This window comes from Podarcis bocagei (genome assembly GCF_964188305.1).
Source record: "Podarcis bocagei genome assembly, chromosome: 18".
Classification (NCBI taxonomy): domain Eukaryota; kingdom Metazoa; phylum Chordata; class Lepidosauria; order Squamata; family Lacertidae; genus Podarcis; species Podarcis bocagei.
The window spans coordinates 10,956,217-10,974,820 of NC_138144.1; the positions used below are offsets into that span (position 1 = coordinate 10,956,217).

An 18,604-nucleotide genomic window follows, 5' to 3' on the forward strand; every position below is an offset into this window, starting at 1 on the left:
AACCTTTAATTCTTTCTGTTGCTCATGGTTCGGAACATGGGAATTGAAAGGTTGTTGCAGTGCCTGGGGGGGGGACTTCCCTTTGGGGGCTTGTGGCTGGCCACTGTGGTGACAGGAGGCTGGGATATGACGCACCCCCTTGGGCCTGGCCCAGCTGAAGGGATCTCCCTAGTTTCTTGTGATTCCTAAGTGGAACCAGGAGCCTGGGAGGAAGGTCAAGGAAGGGAGTATCCTTCAGAGCGTCTCCACCCCCATCGTCCAGCCCGGAGACTGAGGTCCAGCTCTGAGGGCCTTCCAGTGGTTCCCTCCCTGTCAGAAGTGAGGCTACAGGGGACCAGGCAGAGGGCCTTCTCGGTGGTGGCGCCCACCCTGTGGAACACCCTCCCGTCAGATGTCAAAGAAATAAAGAACTTATCTGACTTTTAGAAGACATCTGAAGGCAGCCCCATGCAGGAAATGTTTAATGTTTGGTGTTTTATTGTGTTTTTATATATACTGGAAGCCACCCAGAGTGGTTGGGGCCACCCAGCCAGATGGGTGGGGTTGTTGTTTAGTCGTGTCCGACTCTTGGTGACCCCCTGGACCAGAGCATGCCAGGCCCTCCTGTCTTCCACTGCCTCCCGCAGTTTGGTCAAACTCATGCTGGTAGCTTCAAGAACACTGTCCCACCATCTCGTCCTCTGTCCTCCACTTCTCCTTGCGCCCTCCATCTTTCCCAACATCAGGGTCTTTTCCAGGGAGTCTTCTCTTCTCATGAGGTGGCCAAAGTCTTGGAGCCTCTGCTTCATGATCTGTCCTTCCAGTGAGCACTCAGGGATGATTTCCTTCAGAATGGATCGGTTTGATCTTCTTGCAGTCCATGGGACTCTCAATAATCTCCTCCAGCACCCAAATAATAAAATTATTTATTATTATTATTATTATTATTATTATTATTAAGGAAGGAGCGAGTCAGTGTGGTTAGTGTGTCAGACAATGATCTGTGAGAGACTGGGGTTCAAATCCTGAACTCAGTTTTGAAACTCACTGGGTGACCCCAGAGGACCTGTCACCATCTCTCCACCTGACCTACCTTGCAAGGTTGTTGTGGGGCTTCAGCGAGGAGGTGGAGAAAGAAGCATCTCTAGGAGGGAAAGGTGGGAGATAAAGGCAGGCCATAAAAGAGGGGGGAGACATTAAGCAGCGCCTTCCTCTCCATCAACGCTAATTATTTGTGATGGAAAAGCGGAGCCTGTCTCCCTTGTCTTCAAGAAAGTCAGAATTTGCATTTCAATGGGGATTGGGAGGGGGCATTCAGGCACTCTGAGTGAGTGATAACGCAGCCCTTCCGCGTGTGGTTTTCCCCTGGGGAGGAAAGGGGGGTGGTGGTTCATGGTGAAATTCATTTCTTCCCTGCAAGCGGCTTCCGAATCTCGGAGCCTGGAGATTCAACAAGGAATCAATAATAGCAATCAACAGCAATTAAAAAAACAAAGGCTGGGCTATAGATCAGTGGCAGGACCAGAAATAGCCCCCCCCCCCAATTTTCTGTGTGTGCCACTTAAAGATATGGCAGTTGAGGCTGCAGACAACCCAAAAGGTTGAAGGAACATTTAAAAGATGCAAGGCTCGCTCGGAGGACAGTTCCCTCCCCTCCAAACAGTCCCGGGAACTGTAGTCTATCCTCTCGCCAAGCTACAATTCCCAGCACCCTTAACAAACAACAGTTCACAGGATTCTTATTTTGGGGGTGGGGTGGGAGAGCGGGACTCACCTCAAAACCTCAAAGCAGTTTACAACTTGAAAAATCATCAAGAAGAGAAATCAACAACAAAAATGATTTAATGAGGCTGGGGTATTCTTTAGTGAGGGGTTGCTGTTATTGATACTATCTTTATTTTAGTTCTCGCTACGATTTGTGTTCAAATTGCTCAATTTGGCTGTGTATTTTTTAATGATTTATTTATTGTTTATGTGCTTTTTCATGTAGTAAGCCACAATGAGCATGGCTTGAACTATGGGAAGGCATCATACTACTAATACTTATTAATGCTAATACTACTAATAATTTTATGATTTATTCCCTGCCCATCTGACTGAGCTAATAAACCATCAAACAATAAAAACTTCCCTATACAGGGCTGCCTTTTAGACAAGTTCTGAAAGTCAGGCAGTTGTTTTTCTCCTTGGCATCTGACCTCAGGGCATTCCACAGGGAGGGGGCTACTACCGAGAAGGCCCTCTTGCCTGGTTCCCTCGGAGCTGGACCTCCGTGTCCAGGATGAGTGATGGGGGTGGAGACGCTCCTTCAGGTCTACGGGGCTGAGGCCGTTTGGGGCTTTAAAGGTCAGCACCGACACTCTGCAGGTTTCCCATTGAGACATCTGTTTGGCCACTGTGAGAACAGGATACTGGACTAAATGCTGGACCATTGGCCTGATCCTGCTGCCATGTTCTTCTGCTGTTCTTTCCGTCCTTTTGCACAAGGCAGAAATTGAGATGGTTCCCTTTAAGCTTTACTGCTGTGAAAATACTTCCAATCGCCTGTCCCAATAGAGGGCTTGCCGGTGCACTGACTTCCTCCCAGATTGCTTAGGGGGAAGCGGGAGGTTTTTATTCCAAGACAGCCACAAAATAAGATGAGTCATTGAAAGGGGAAGGTGGGAGACATACAGACAGAATTATTTCCAGCTTCGTCCCCTGAAGACGAGTTCAGGAAGGGGTGGCAGCAGCGGTGCTTTCAGGCTTTGCTCCCTTCGGAAAAGAGAGGCTCGGAAGCGGCAAGGCTAGAGAGGAGGACTGGCAAACCTGCAGCCTTCTGGATGTTGGTTGGACTCGAACCCACAGCAGCCCGGGTGGCCAATTGTCAGGGGTGGCAAAATTTGGAGGCTTGTCCCTGATCTAAGAGGTAGCACCTCCCTCCTCCATGGGCTAATGTTCTGACTTGGCATGAGGTGGTTTCCTATGTTCCTGCTTACAGCAGCTGTTTATTCAAATCCATGAGGACTAGCACCTTATTTTGTCTTTAGGGGAGCAGCTGCAGCCGAGTGCTGGAGAAAGCTGCTTTTGGTCCAGGCCCCAACACCCCCAAAGGTCAGTCTGGGAGGGACTCCTGTCCGAAACCTTGGAGAGCTGCTGCCAGTCTGTGTAGACAGTACTGAGCCAGATGGGCTTAGTGGACTGACTCTGCATCAGCACAAGACTTCCTGGCAATGAGAAGGCAGCAGAGAGAGGAAACAAGAATTAGCCATGAATCCTGCATTGCAGGGGGTTGGACTAGATGACCCTGGGGTGTCTTCCAACTTGACAGTTCCATGATTCCTCCGTTCAGATCCCTCAAATGGCTTGTTCCTCTCCTCCTCCTCCTCCTCTTTCCCTCCTATGCTTGAGCTGGCCATTCCAGGAGCATCTGCCCAGCTTGGCTCACAGCAAATTAAGCCACTCAGCCCTCCCTCCGCTGCCCATCCCTGGAAGACTCTCAGCCTGGCAGAGAGCAGCTAAGCCCTTCCCCGAACAGTTTTTGCTGTGCGTCCCTGAACACAAAGGGAAGGGGAGGATGCCCAGCGCCTTATTAATCACGAAGACAGCCAGGGAGTCTTTTAAAACAGACACGTTGGAGGGGTCTCTTGTCTTGATAAATGCAGCGAGGCGTCCGCTGCTCTCCAGAGAGGTGGCAATATCAGGGATTTGCAGCTGGCTGCAGGAGAGGGGGGCAACACACACAGACAGTGTTGTGTTTTCAAAGGAAGCCCTCTGCCCTGCCCCCCTCTTGGCCAACCCCAGTGGCCTCTTTGGGAGACGAGCCCACTTTCAAAGAATCATAGAATTTTGGTGTTGGAAAGGGACCCCCAAGAGTCATCTAGTCCAAGCTCTCCAGCTTGTCATCAACCTTCTTAAATTGTGGTGCCCAGAACTGGACACAGGATTCCAGGTGTGGTCTGACCAAGGCAGAATAGAGTGGCACTGTGACTTCCCTTGATCTGGACACTAGACTTCTGCGGATGCAGCCTAGAAGTGCATTAGCTTTTTTTGTTGCCGCATCCTTTCAAGGTGTCGACTTGGGAAATCTTTTCTTAGGCCTCTATATTTTCCTCCAGCAAAATATTTTCCCTCTCTATTTCTTCCTGGGTTGTTGCTGTTTTACAGCTCCAAACACCACAGAGAAGCTGACACCTTAGGGATAACTCAGCAGAACATGAGACTCTTAATCTCAAAGTCACGAGTTTGAGCCTAGCATTGGGCAAAAGATTCCTGCATTGCATGGAGTTGGACTAGATGACCCTCAAGGTCCCTTTCAACTCACAATTCTTTGGTTCTGTGGATCCTTCATGATTTTGGTGGGTGCATTGCACAGGTTTTGCCACAGATTTTTGATCTCGTGGGTGCCTTGATTCCGCCCCCTTCATTCACAGTTTGCCTATTAAAAATACTGAGAAAAACCGTGGGAGGGGAGGAATTATATTGACAAAATTGTAAACATGTACAGTGGTACCTCGGGTTACATACGCTTCAGGTTACAGACTCCGCTAACCCAGAAATAGTACCTCGGGTTAAGAACTTTGCTTCAGGATGAGAACAGAAATTGTGCTCCGGCGGTGCAGCAGCAGTGGGAGGCCCCATTAGCTAAAGTGGTGCTTCAGGTTAAGAACAGTTTCAGGTTAAGAACAGACCTCCGGAAAGAATTAAGTACTTAACCTGAGGTACCACTGTATCCTGTTTTGCTGGGGCCAGTAGGGAAAGGATGAGAAAGTACCTGGTCAGGACCTGGGAGAGCTCCCAGGTCTGTGGCTGATCAGGACCCCGGACAGCTCCCAGTGGGCTTTGCTCTCTGAGCTTGAGGGGATGTTGTCTCAGCAAAGGCTTAGTCACCTGAGGTCTTTAAAGCGCTGGCAGGGCATGACCTTCCAGTGACTCTGCCCTCTTGGGAGAGCTGCTTGCAATATTTATCTTCTCTTGTGGTTGCATGTGCTAGCACACAGAGCTGATATGCAGCGGCAGAAGTTAACTTGAGTTGATAAGCTGGAATGTAAGAAGGGGTTTAAGAAGGATGTTGACAACCTGGAAAGTGCGCAGAAGCAGGCAACCAAGATGGTGAAAGGATCTGGAAGTAGAGTCTTATGAGGGATAGCTGAAGGAGCTGGGGATGTTTCGCTTGGAGAAGAGGAGACTGAGAGGCGATACAAGAGCCATCTTCAAATACGTGAGGGGCTGTCACATGGAGGATGGAGCGATATTCTTTTCTGCTGCTTCTAGGAGGGGGGAATCCAAACTAATGGATTCAAATGGCAAGAAAAGGGATTCTGACGAATCATTAGGGCACTGTTTCCCAGAGTGGGCAATACCCCCCCCTGGGGGGCACTGGAATGATCTAGGGGGCAGTAGTAGCCTCAGGTGCAATTGAGGGATGTTGAATAAAATAAGGGGATGGTGGAAGCGTAAAGAAAGAAGAAAATTTTGAAAAACATGTTTCACCTGTTGTACAATGAATAAGGTGTCTTATTTACAACAACGTATTTCTTTACGATGTTGTAGGTAGAAATATACACAAAAGAACACATATTTGTCCCTGCATCTTTCTGTCTGTTTGAATATTATTTTTTTTCTGAAAAGGGGTGATAGGTCAAATAATTTTGAGAACCTCTGCATTAGAAAGAACTTTCGGATGGAAAGAGATATTTGACAGTGGAGCAGACCGACGCCCTCAGAAGATGGTGGAGTGTCCTTCTTTGGAGGTTTTCAAGCAGAGGTTGGATGGCCATCTGTCATGGATTCCTCAGCTGTGGTTTCTGCATTGCAGGGGTTCGATTCCTGAGGTCAATAGACCTCTCCTGCATGAATTTGTCTAATCCCAGTTGGTGGCCCTCAAACCCCCTTGTGGGGGTGAGTTCCATGGTTTAACTATGGAACTATGTTTCTTGCGACCCTCTGGTTGGTTTGGATGCAGTTCTTTGGCACCAGTAAATCTGATTTTACCAGGGACCAACCAGTAGGTTACATAATAGTGAGGAGGTTTTTGGATTCTCAGGGACTTGTCACCAGGCTGGATGGGGCAGGGCAAAACTGGCTTGATGCTGAAGCTGTGGAAAGGGGGGTTATTGGGCTGTTCTTGTTTTTATTCTGGTTATGTATTTTGTGTTTTTATATAGTGATTTTATGTTGTGAACCACCCTGAGACCTGTGCGTATAGGGTGGAATAATAATAATAATTTAGACTGAAGATGGAGGAGACCAGTGCAATCTGCAACTCTCCATCCCATCCTCAGTCTATGCACACAGGCACTCAGCACACAATGGATACTAAACATCCTCAGACTGTTTTGGGGTCCTCCCCTCTGCTTCTTCTCTAGAGCTTTATCCTAAATATTTTTGTGCTTCCACAAATATCGAGACTCCCTCAAGCCTCCTGCACTTCACGGGGTTGGTCTTGATGACCCTTGGGGTCCCTTCCAGCCCTGCAGTTCTATGTTTCCATGATAAGCCTCCACATCCTTTCCTCTTAGGGAATTGATCTCTGCTGGGAGTTTTTCAGGTAACACCTAGGACTTCTGCAGAATCAAGAGAGACTCCTAATGTTGGGTAATTCTGAACTCCAGGGAGAAATTGGGGAAGAATTTCAGGAGTGTGTGTGTTTTCTTTGCACAGAAAGCCAAGCTAAGACAGACAGGGTGTGCCACAGGGAGATCTTGTCAAATGTCTCTCTGAGACAGGAAAGTGGGGGTGGGGGGTGGGAGAGGTCCCCTAAACACGCACACCCCCAGACCCACCACTGAGAGTGACGTGTCCCTTTCTGCGACATCCATTAGCTCTCCATTTAGGGAGGAAAAACTGAAAGCGTGATTAAAATAAAACCTCCTCTCTTGCCTGTTTTCCCTCGACACACACGATCTCAGCAGCTTGTCAAAAATTGTCACTTTTGCGGGGGGGGGGGGTGGAGGGAAGGAAGGAAAAGAGGCCAGAATGCGCGATGCTCTGCCCGCCTTGCAGAGCGGACCAGATCCCGACTCGCTGCATGGATTTTTCGCAATTAGAGAGGTGCTCGTGGGATGCTGTTTGGCACCAGGCGCATAAAGGCTTTCCCTCTACAGTATTTGTGCTCTTGCTCCAGCAGCACCCCCCTTTGCCCCCCCCCCATCCCGAGGAAAGGATTTGCCATTTTGGCATGTTTTTGGCACAAGATCACATTGAAAAGCCAGATTAGCCTTTGGGCTAGGCCAGAGAGAGCATATCCATTAGATAAAAAATGATAATAGCGCATGCCCATGCCTTAGCAAAATTGACAAGAGGGGAGATCACACACACACACACACACACACACACACACACCCCACCCTCACATCTGCTACAACTTGAATAATTCATAGCACTCATGAATATGCCAATCTGGTGATTGGTGATTAGGTTCACATAAAATGCAATTTAAATCTTGGCAGGATACCGGATATATCCCCCGCCCCTTCTCTCCAGACCCTACGCAAAGCTTTGCTGCAACTTCCCTTCTCTTTGTGGAGCAGTTGCAGAGCCCTTTCGACTGAGATTCGCACCAGGGTCCAGAGAATGCTGTGGGGGAAATGACACAGCCATAAGAAGCACCTGCAGGATGGGGCCAGTGCCCCACCTCGTCCAGCATCCTATTCGTGTGGCGTCCCAGACGCCCCAATTGAGAAACCCACAAGCAGCAGCTGAGCACTAGAGGACTCTCTCCCAGGGTTAGAAATTCAGATGTATAAGCCAGGCGCCAACTGGCTCATTAAACCGAGGTTGCAGTCACCAAAACAGAATGTCTAGTTGCCATTTTGAGACAAGAAGCCTCTAAAAGTCTTATTTTTCAAAGGATGGACTGACTGTGATTGACTCTCAGTTAAACATCTGGCTACTGCAGATGACAACCTTGAGGTAGGATAAGAGCTTTGGGAACTTAAAGGCCCAAGATTAGAACCTGTTTGGCCTAGTGGTTAGCGGCAGGGGTCGGCAAACTTTTTCAGCAGGGGGCCGGTCCACTGTCCCTCAGACCTTGTCGGGGGCCGGACTATATTTTGGAAAGGAAAAAAAAAGAACGAATTCCTATGCCCCACAAATAACCCAGAGATGCATTTTAAATAAAAGGACACATTCCACTCATGTAAAAACACGCTGATTCCAGGACCATCCGCGGGCCGGATTTAGAAGGTGATTGGGCCGCATCTGACCCCCGGACCTTAGTTTGCCTATCCATGCTCTAACCACTGACCTGCTGGCCTCACCACACCCACACCCCACCCCGCAAATATGCAGCCAGCCACAATTTTGCATCTAAACCTAGATTCATTTTTGGATCCCCTGTTTCTTTTGATGATATTTACATTTTTGGCTCGGACGGTTGCCATGTGCTACCTTTCCTCGCCTCGATTCCAAAATGCCAAACTTGTCCCCTCCCCCCAAAAGGCAGATGGTCCAAATTCACACCATATTGAAGGGAAATCGAGAAGGAGAAAAGTTACACCCACTCTGCAGAGAAGGAGAGAGAGAGGGGCGGGGGGAGAGATTCTGTCTCAGTTGGGAATTTCAGGCCGGCCCAATTCTTATTATCGCAGGGCCAATGGACCATTTTGTTTATTTGTTGATATTTATTGCACAGATATTTATTGCTAGTTGACCAAGGGGTCATCTAGCCCAACCCGCTGCAAATCAGGAATCACAGCTGAAGAAATCACAGCTATTCTCCAAGGCTCATGCGACTCTCCATTTAACAGTGAGATAGGTTAGACCAGCCTTTCTCAACCTGTGGGTCCCCAGATGTTGTTGAACTACAACTCCCATCACGCCTAGCTAGCAAGGCCAGAGCTCAGGGAGGATGGGAGTTGTAGTCCAACAACATCTGGGGACCCACAGGTTGAGAACCGCTGGTTAGCCTGAGAGAGGCAGTGCCTGCCCCCCCCCCCAGTCACCCAGTGAGTGTCCTGGCCCAGTGGGGATTCAGACACTGGTCTCTCCCAGGTCCTGATCTGACACTCTAACCCAGGTTTCCTCAACCTCAGCCCTCCAGATGTTTTTGGCCTACAGCTCCCATGATCCCTAGCTAGCAGGACCAGTGGTCAGGGATGATGGGAATTGTAGTCTCAAAATATCTGGAGGGCTGAGGTTGAGGAAGTCTGCTCTAACCCATGGGTACCCTGGGTTAGAGCATCGCCTCTGCATGCAAAAGGGCCCACCAGATCTGTCTCAGGGCCAGGGCCAGATCCCTTGCCTGAAAACCTCAGAGAGCTGCTGCCAGTCAGTGTCTAAGCTAATTGTACCAGTGATGTGACCAGTAAGGCTCCTTCCTCCAACGAGCTCAAGGTGGTGTACCTGCAGTCCCCACAACAACCCTGTGAGGTAGTTTAGGCTGAGAGTCACAGATGCTTTAGTTGAGATTCCTGCATTGCAGGGGGTTGGACTAGATGATCCTTGGGGGTCCCAACTCTATGATTCTTTGATTCTATGGGAGGCAGGGACTGGCCCAAAGCCACCACCCAATGAGCTTCATGGCAGAGTGGGGAGATTTGAACCCTGGTCTCTCCCAAGTCCTAGTCTAATGCTCTAACCCAGGCATCCCCAACCTTCAGCCCTCCAAATGTTTTGGACTACAATTCCCATCATCCCTGACCACTGGTCCTGTTAGCTAGGGATCCTGGGAGTTGTAGGCCAAAACATCTAGAGGGCCACAGGTTGGGGATGCCTGCTCTAACCACTATGCTACCCTGGTAGGTGCCTTCACTGTTTTGTTTTCAGTGCCTGATAGAAACTTTTTTTCCTTTAGCAAGGATACTCAGGCAAGTACACCTGACATGCCTTTTAAAAGATGCCCCGCAAGACGAATGCCTCGCAAGACGAAAACCTCGCTAGACGAAAGGGTTTTTCGGTTTTGCGTTGCTTCGCTAGACGAATTTCCCTATGGGCTTGGTTCGCAAGACGAAAACATCTTGCGCTTTTTTCTTAAAGCCGCTTGAAGAGGCGCAGTTGCGACGGACCGTGCTTCGCAAGACGAAAAACATTGCAAGACGAAAAGACTCGCGGAACGAATTCTTTTCGTCTTGTGAGGCACCACTGTATTCTGTTCTGTGTGTGTGTGTGTGTGTGTGTGTGTGTGTGTGTGTATATATATATATATATTAATTCTGGCTACTTTTTTGGGTGAAGCTAACTTGTTTTTAATATCTCGTTTTTATTGGTCATTTCAATATATATTTTATGTAAATCACCTGGAGGTTTGACAAGCAATTCTCTCTCTCTCTCTCTCTCTCTCTCTCTCTCTCTCTGTATTTAATGTGCTTATATCCTGCCTTTCTCCGCAGTTGGGATTCAAGGCAGCTCCCAACACTTAGAAACATCATTACAAACTTCAAAGTAATAAAAGGAAACTGCTTTCCTTCCCTGGAGGATTTTAAGCAGAGTTTGGATGGTCATCTGCCCTGGATGCTTTAGTTGAGGATCCTGCCTTGCAGGGGGTTGGACTAGATGACCCCAGGGGTCCCTTTCCAACTCTACCATTCTATGATTCGTTGATTCTATGAAAGCAATAGTTAAAAGACATCAGGACCAACAATTAAAATCCAGTTTGTCCTCACAGCAGCTGAATGGTCAGCATTGCCTGGACCTTAGTGTTCCTAAAATCCTAGGATTATAAAGCTGGAAGGGACCCCCAAAGGTCATCCAGCCCAACCCCCTGCAATGCAGGAATCACAGCTAAAAGTTTCCGAAAGCTTGTCTGAACAGGGAGGTCTTAGCCTTGTGGCAGAGTCTCTTGGGAGTGAATCCCACAATATATGAGCAGTCACAGGAGAGAGAGAGAGAGAGAGAGAGAGAGAGAGAGAGAGAGAGAGAGAGAGAGACATTATTGGCATCTGCCTGTCTCAAGAGACAGGAGTGAAGTCAAAGCACTGTGTTAGCAGCACTGAAATGGCCTCCCCACGGCGCACACCTGGGCAATATGGAGGTCCTGGGCTGCCCAGAGGTCAAGGTCCTCCTTCCGGCCTCACTGAGGGGGTCGGAAGGAAACCAGAGCAAGACGTTTGGCACCAGCTGGGCTGCAGGAATTGCCAGAAGGAGGGGTACAAGGTGCCATCCAACCGTCTTAGGGACTCCACTCTGAATTTGTGTACGGTTTACTCCTGAGCCTCCTCTTTTCCTTTATATATCCCACAAGGGAAGATGAAATTGGGGGCGGGGAAGTTGCATTTTGCCAAAAAGAAAAGAAGAGTGTTTTAAGGGGCTTACTCCCAGGTAAACGGGGATATGATTGCTGTCTTGCAGAATCCATTGAGGGAGAGCTTTTTTCATAAAGCTCTGAATATCGGTCACTGGAGTGGATTGGCATAAGGCAGGGAGGGAGGGAACCACTAGAAAACGTTCCATTGATGAATTGTCACAATTAGCCAATGAACACTTTGAGTGCAAATTAAAGAGAGTTCCAAAGTTAATTGCCGCTGGCCATCTGGACGTTTTCCCCCTGGCACATCCGACCGGCTGAATTAGTGCAAAGATTTCACCCCATCGCCGGTTATCAAGCCTCGGGTTCCAATTATACGTCGACTCCAGAGATCTCAAAGACTCCCTGCAATCTGCCCAGGGACCCACCAACGACCCATAGGCAGAACTCTTTGGAAAACCCTCCGAACGGAAAAGCACCACCTTATGTGCAAATCAGCCTACTAGAGAGGCAGCGTGGTGTAGTGGCTAGAGGGTTGGATTAGGACCTGGGAGAGACCTGGGTTTGAATCCCCGACTCGGCCATGAAGCTGGCTGGGTGTGACGTTGGGTGGGGGCAGTTGCTGCCTATCTTAACCTAAGGTTGTTGTGGGAACTAAGTGAGGAGCAGTGGTGAGCTATCTATGCCACCTTGAGCCCTTTGTGGGACAAAAGTGGGATTTGACCTCAAGAAATAAATAGATGTCTCTGTCAGCAGAGCATGGAACTCTTAATCTCAAGGTCGTGGGTTTAAGCCCCACATTGGACAAAAGACTTCTGCATTGCAGGGGGTTGGGCTGGATGACCCTCGTGGACCCTTCCAACTCTATAATTCTATGAAATAAAATGTTCTCTGAGGGATATAAATGCTCAGCTCAGCAAAGGCCTTTCTGTTGGTCCTGAAAGCATCCATGAGGAGCTGTCCCAGGTCCTGAACAGTTTTGGAGCCTGTCCTGCCTTGACCCCCCAAAACCCTGTACTTTTTGTAGACCACATTTATATCCCACAATTTTTTCTGTGGATCTCAGAATCATAGAATGGTAGAGCTGGAAGGGACCCCAAGGGTCATCTAGTCCAACCCCCCACAATTTAAGAAGGGTATTGACAAACAGGAAGAGGAGATCATCCAAAATGATCAAGGCTGCTGATAGATGTAATGTCTTCCATTAATCTGTCCAGCTTTTTATTACACTTAAAATAATAATAATAATATCAGCCTTCATCTAAGCTGTGAAGGTCCCTCCCCTGTTTTTATCCGTAAAACTGTGAAGTAGTTTTGGCTGCGCAAGGCTGCGTGAGCTTCAGGGCTGCTTGGAGGTTTGAACAGGAGACCTGGTCCAGCAATCTAACCACAACACACCAGATCTCATATCCTGCAGCAGGGAGTTCCACAGACTAACAGAGTGAAAGGGGGGGAAGCACTGTGCTTTCGCAAATATGAAACCTGCTTGCCACAACAAGTAAGACGAAAATTTGCAGATGACACCAAACTGGGAGGGGTGGCTAACACCCCAGAGGACAGGATCACACTTCAAAATGACCTTGACAGATTAGAAAACTGGGCCAAAACAAACAAGATGAATTTTAACAGGGAGAAATGTAAAGTATTGCACTTGGGCAAAAAAAATGAGAGGCACAAATACAAGATGGGTGACACCTGGCTTGAGAGCAGTACATGTGAAAAGGATCTAGGAGTCTTGGTTGACCACAAACTTGACATGAGCCAACAGTGTGACGCGGCAGCTAAAAAAGCCAATGCAATTCTGGGCTGCATCAATAGGAATATAGCATCTAGATCAAGGGAAGTAATAGTGCCACTGTATTCTGCTCTGGTCAGACCTCACCTGGAGTACTGTGTCCAGTTCTGGGCACCACAATTCAAGAAGGACACTGACAAACTGGAACGTGTCCAGAAGAGGGCAACCAAAATGGTCAAAGGCCTGGAAACGATGCCTTATGAAGAATGGTTAAGGGAGCTGGGCATGTTTAGCCTGGAGAAAAGGAGGTTAAGGGGTGATATGATAGCCATGTTCAAATATATAAAAGGATGTCACATAGAGGAGGGAGAAAGGTTGTTTTCTGCTGCTCCAGAGAAGCGGACACGGAGCAATGGATCCAAACTACAAGAAAGAAGATTCCACCTAAACATTAGGAAGAACTTCCTGACAGTAAGAGCTGTTTGACAGTGGAATTTGCTGCCAAGGAGTGTGGTGGAGTCTCCTTGTTTGGAGGTCTTTAAGCAGAGGCTTGACAACCATATGTCAGGAGTGCTCTGATGGTGTTTCCTGCTTGGCAGGGGGTTGGATTCAATGGCCCTTGTGGTCTCTTCCAACTCTATGATTCTATGATTCTATGAAAAGCATATTAAAAAATTTCAAACAGCAGAAAGGCAGCCCTGATTGCTGCAAAACCCCCATTTTGCAACAGTGATTCACATCGAACCAAAGACAGAGGCTTCAGTCTCCTGTGCAGGCTTACTAGGGAGCACATCCCACAGAGCTCAGTCAAAGTTACTTCTGCGTAGGCAGCTGAAATAAAACTGCAACATAAACCCAGCTGATCTCAATGAGCTGGGATCAGAACGGCAATTTCTTGTGAGCAACATAGATATTACATAACACTTTACCCTGAAGCCTTAATTAGAAAGCTCAGCTCTGCAGCCATTTCCCAACTCAGGTCTTGCAGCACAACCACCGGAGACATGTTCCTCTGGGCATGTGCAGAGGACAGTTCCCTCTGCACTGGCTTCGCCCCACATCTTTCTTGTACACTGTGGAATAAGGGTGTTCAGGGGACCCTTTTCCACCAGCACCGGAATCCTTCGTCCCTGAGGTTTTTAGAGAGCCTGGTTTCAACAAAGGCAATCTGCAGGAGGGGCAAGTCAGCTCCCTGGAAGCCCCTGCAGCCTGAAACCTCTGGCTAGGACTGGGGAGGAGAGTGAGATTTAAGAAATAAGAAAGCAAATGAACAAAAGAAAAGAAGGGCCTTCTGGGTCAGGACAAAAGCGGCCAAGCTTTGCAGCATCCTGTTGTCACCCGTAAGAACCTGGGAATATAGACAGGCTGCCTCTAGACTGGGAAGTTCCATAAGATCATCATCATCATCCAAGATTCTTAATCTCAGGGTCTTGAATTCAAGCCCCATATTGGGCAAAGGATTCCTGCATTGCAGGGGGCTGGACTAAATGACTCTTGGGGTCCCTTCCAACTCTACGATTCCATGGTTCCAAGGCTTTCAGAGCCTGCCTGCTGGATAAGGCCACTGGCCACCTAGTCCAGCCTCCTCCTTCTAGGAAACCCTCAAGCAGGTCTGAGCGCCAAAGCCGCTCTCCCCTCCTGCAGCTTCCAGCAACTGGTGTTCAGAAGCAGAGCCATTGTGTCTGGCAGCCAGCCTTAGCCTTCTCACCCATGAATGCACCTAATCCTCTTTAAAGTCATCCTAGTTGGCAGCTGTCTCTACCTCCTGTGGCAGGGAGTTCCATAGATGAACTCTGCACTTGCACGAAGAAGTCCTTTCTTCCACCTATCCTGAATCTTCCAACATTGAGCTTCGTTGGACACCCACAAGTTTACAGTGTCCGTTTCAATGGGTCTACTCTCCATGGGACAAAGAGTAGGTTTAAACATCTTTATCCTCCTGGTTCTATTTCTTCCTCAATACTCATATACCACTTGTATTGCAATAAAATAATATGCAAGGGCTGCCCCATGGAAGAGGGCGCGAGCTTGGTTTCTCCTGCTCTGGAGGGTAGGACTCGAACCCGTGGCTTCAAGTTACAAGAAAGGAGATTCCAACTAAACATCAGGAAGAACTTTCTAGAGTTGTTTGACAGTGGAAGGGACTCCTTCAGAAGGTGGTGGACTCTCCTTCCCAGGTGGTTTTTAAGCAGAGGTTGGGTGGCCCTCTGCCATGGATACTTCAGCTGAGATTCCTGCATTGCAGGGGGTTGGACTAGATGACCCTTGAGTCCCTTCCAACTCCGCAATTCTATGGGTCTAGGAAATACTCCACTTTCCCCTCTCCCATATCAGGGAACAGTTGGCATTTGCAGGGAAGATAATGGATGATAAGGATAGCCCACCCACCGGGTGCTTTTTTCCTGACTGCTCTCCCCACAGTGACCTCTCCCCTCTTGGGATCTGTGAAACATACAAGGACTCCAACACCAAGTTCATGTCATTGGATCCATGCTTACAGTATCACTTACACTGACCAGCAGCAGCTCTCCAGAATTTCGGGTGGGGGTCTCCCACACTCCTCCTTGGGGATTGAATCTGGGACCTCGGCATACACTGATGCTGGTCCACATGCTTGTGAACAAAGGGCTGATTTAATGGGAACTTATGAACTTGCTTTATACCGAGTCCATCTAGCCCAATATCGTCTGCACTGACTGGCAGCAGCTCTTTGGGGCTTCCGGCAAGGAACTACTTCTCCCGCTCCACCCATGAGCTGTGGTCCTTTCCTTCTCTTCAAAGTAAGACCCCAGTCCTCCTGGTTCGGAACGAACAGGAAGCTGCCTTATTCTGAGCCAGACCGTTGGGTCCGTCTAGCTAAATATTGTCAGCACAGACTGGCAGCATCTCTCTAGCGTTTCAGGCAGTGGGTCTTGTGGTCTTACCTAGATGATCCAACCCGCTGGGCTGCTGTCCTTTCCTTTTAAAAAACAAAGCAAATTTCCAGTCCTCATAGAACCATAAAATTGTAGAGTTGGGATCTTTTGCCCAAGGTAGGGCAAACCCAGGACGCTGAGATTTTGAATCTCCTGCTCTGCCAACTCTTTGTGGGTCTGCATACAGGGGCTAAAGGAAGCTGGGGTTGGGGGGAGAGAGACTCTCCCAGGTGCCAGACCCTTCCCAGCCCTCTCCAGAAGTACGGGTGCATCTGACCCTTCTGCCCCCCTCCCACTGAGCAACAAAGCCTTCTAGCGCCACACATAGCTCACTCCTCATGCTGCATTTTGGATCACTAGCTCATGAGTCGCAACCAGGATCTCCTGTTATCGCTGCTGCTGCTGCTGCTGCTGCTGCTGCTGCTGCTGCTATTATTATTCTTGCTATTACTACTACTACCATGGTCATCTTCAAATGACACCCATCCCTTCCACGCCAGCCTCTCCTCGCCCCTTTCCCAGACCTGCTGGTCCCCTTCTGCACAGCCCCCTGGAAACAAGGCACCCCCCCCTCTTTCTCCCTGTTCACACAACACCCAGATGTCAGCAGGTTTTCACCCCTGTGCAATTCCTCTCCTCCCTTTCTAACAAGCGTAAAGCTGTATTATTCAAGAGCTTACCCATCTCATTATCACACAACTCTCTGCCTTCACACTTTATCTTTCCCCGGGTTCGGATTCCCAAAGGATGTTGGGGTGTGTGTGTGTGTGTGTGTGTGTGTGTGTGTGTGTGTGTGTTTTAAAAACAGACCTGCTCTCTGGCAACCCCTTCTTCTGCCAAGTGTTCTCTTTTTCTTTCATTTAGCTTGTTCTTACACTTACACACCAACACACTTTAAACTGGAAGGGCTCCACCTTCCTCCCTTTTCCTTCCCATTCACCAGAGCTAACACCATGCCAAGCCCTGAACTCCCAAAATTCTCTCTAATTCTTTCCCTGCCTTTCTTTGGATTAGCTTATTCCCCCCCCTACACCCCTCAAAATAAGTCCCTTTTCACTCCGTGCTGGAGACAACACACAGAGGGAAAAGGCAGCCTACATTTCCAAACACTTCTATTCTCTTAGCAGATTGCAACAAAAAGAGAGAGGGAGAGGACTCGTTTGCTTTGGGGACTGCAAATTTTTGCAGCTGGTCAGTTTCCAGGTGCTTGAAGTGGACAAGCAGGAATCTCCCTCCCCTCCCTTCCCCCAAATGAAACAGGGAGGACTCCTTCGCCCAAGGATCTCCCATATTCTCTCTCAGATCGCAAAAAAGAAAAGAAAAAATGGTTCATTTCCTTTGGGGACGGGCAGATTTTGGAGATTTGCAGCTGGTCGGTCCCCCCCCCCAAATAAATGGAAACAAACGTTTCTCCCCAGAAGCTCCCCAAAGGGGCGAGTTATTACACACAGAGAGAGACTCCCCCATATACACACTTTCTCGGCCGTCAGTGCCCCCTCCCCATTCTGCAACCCCCGAGCGATCCTGCCCCCAAGTGAAATGAAATGACATCCCTGCAGGAAAAGAGACAGAGGTCTCCAGGGCAGAATCAGAGAATAACGTATTTTAAATTCAGCTGATCCTAATATTTGCAAAACAAGATTTTCAATGAAGTTAGGGCTGCTTTTTGGGGAGGGGGGGTTGGGTGCTATTTTTAAAAAAGGCAAACAAACAAACAAACACGCCCCTACCTGACCCTCTGACTCCGGTGCCTCCTTTTTTTTCAGAGTCTGCAGGAATGCATCGCTTCTCCCCGCAGGAAAGAGAAGACTTCTCCCTCGCCCTCTCTCGCTTCTCCAAGCAGCGGCGGAGGAGGCGACGGTTAGGGCGATGTTTCAAAGGTGGGGTGTGCGGGGTGGGAGATGGACCCACTCAGAGGGGGCTGAGCCCACCGGCAGCATCCCCTGCAAAGGAGAGGATGGCGGGGGGAGGAGAAGAGGGGCAGGGTGGGTGGGTGGGTGAGTGGGTTTGTAGAAGGGGGGTTCCCTACAGCCAATCCTCGCTCGCAGCTCTGGAAACAAAGGGGGCAGGCAGCCCAGATCAGCCTGGGGGGAAACTGCAGAGAGGCTGGTGTCGAAGGGACCCTTTCGTGGCGCCCCGCTGGTTCTCCATGGGGGGGGGTGATGGTTGTGGGGTGGGGGTCTCGCCTCTCCCCTCTCGCCTTCTCGACCACGCCTGGGCTCCTGCTCTCTCTCTCTCTCTCTCTTCCACCTGCACGCCCAGTTAGAGAGGAATAGCAGCTGCTGGTGGGACTGATGGTAATGCAAGGCAGAACTGGGAAAGCGGGGGGGGGGGGGATGAAGAAAGAGAGTATCAGGTGCGCATGCGCATGGGTTCCTATAAAGACACACACACACACACACACACACACACTCACACTCACTCACTCACTCACTCACTCACTCACTCTCTCTCTCTCTCTCTCTCTCTCTGTATCACTCTTACACTTTTTCCAGCTATCAAAGCCCCGACGGGTAGCACTCGGACATGCAACTTTTGCAAAACAAATATGAAATAAGTTCGTGGGTGTTTGGAGAGAGGTTTGCAGGAGTTGCTTGCCTGTCCAGATCCGGGTGTATTGATTTTTCATAAGGGTTAGGCTTGCCATAAACAGCCTCGATACGATTCTACAGTGGGGTTTTTTTAAAAAAAGACAACCATAAGAAACGATGAAAGGCAATTCAGTATTTGGAAAAAAATTGAAAACACTTCCACTCCTATCTTTCTATATAGCCTATAGGTAACGATTGCATAGGTGAAAAGGGTATTTCA

At 48.9% G+C, this 18,604-nt stretch overlaps 1 protein-coding gene across 1 annotated transcript in view; it reads right to left on the reverse strand.

Moving 5' to 3' along the window:
• NCAN (neurocan) overlaps positions 1–17,649 on the reverse strand; it is a 60,518-nt gene extending 42,869 nt beyond the window's left edge. Inside the window, exon 1 of the mRNA XM_081177599.1 lies at positions 17,524–17,649. The gene's annotated coding sequence lies outside the window, so the exon portion shown is untranslated. The remainder of the gene's footprint in view (positions 1–17,523) is intronic.
• Positions 17,650–18,604: the final 955 nt, after the last annotated feature.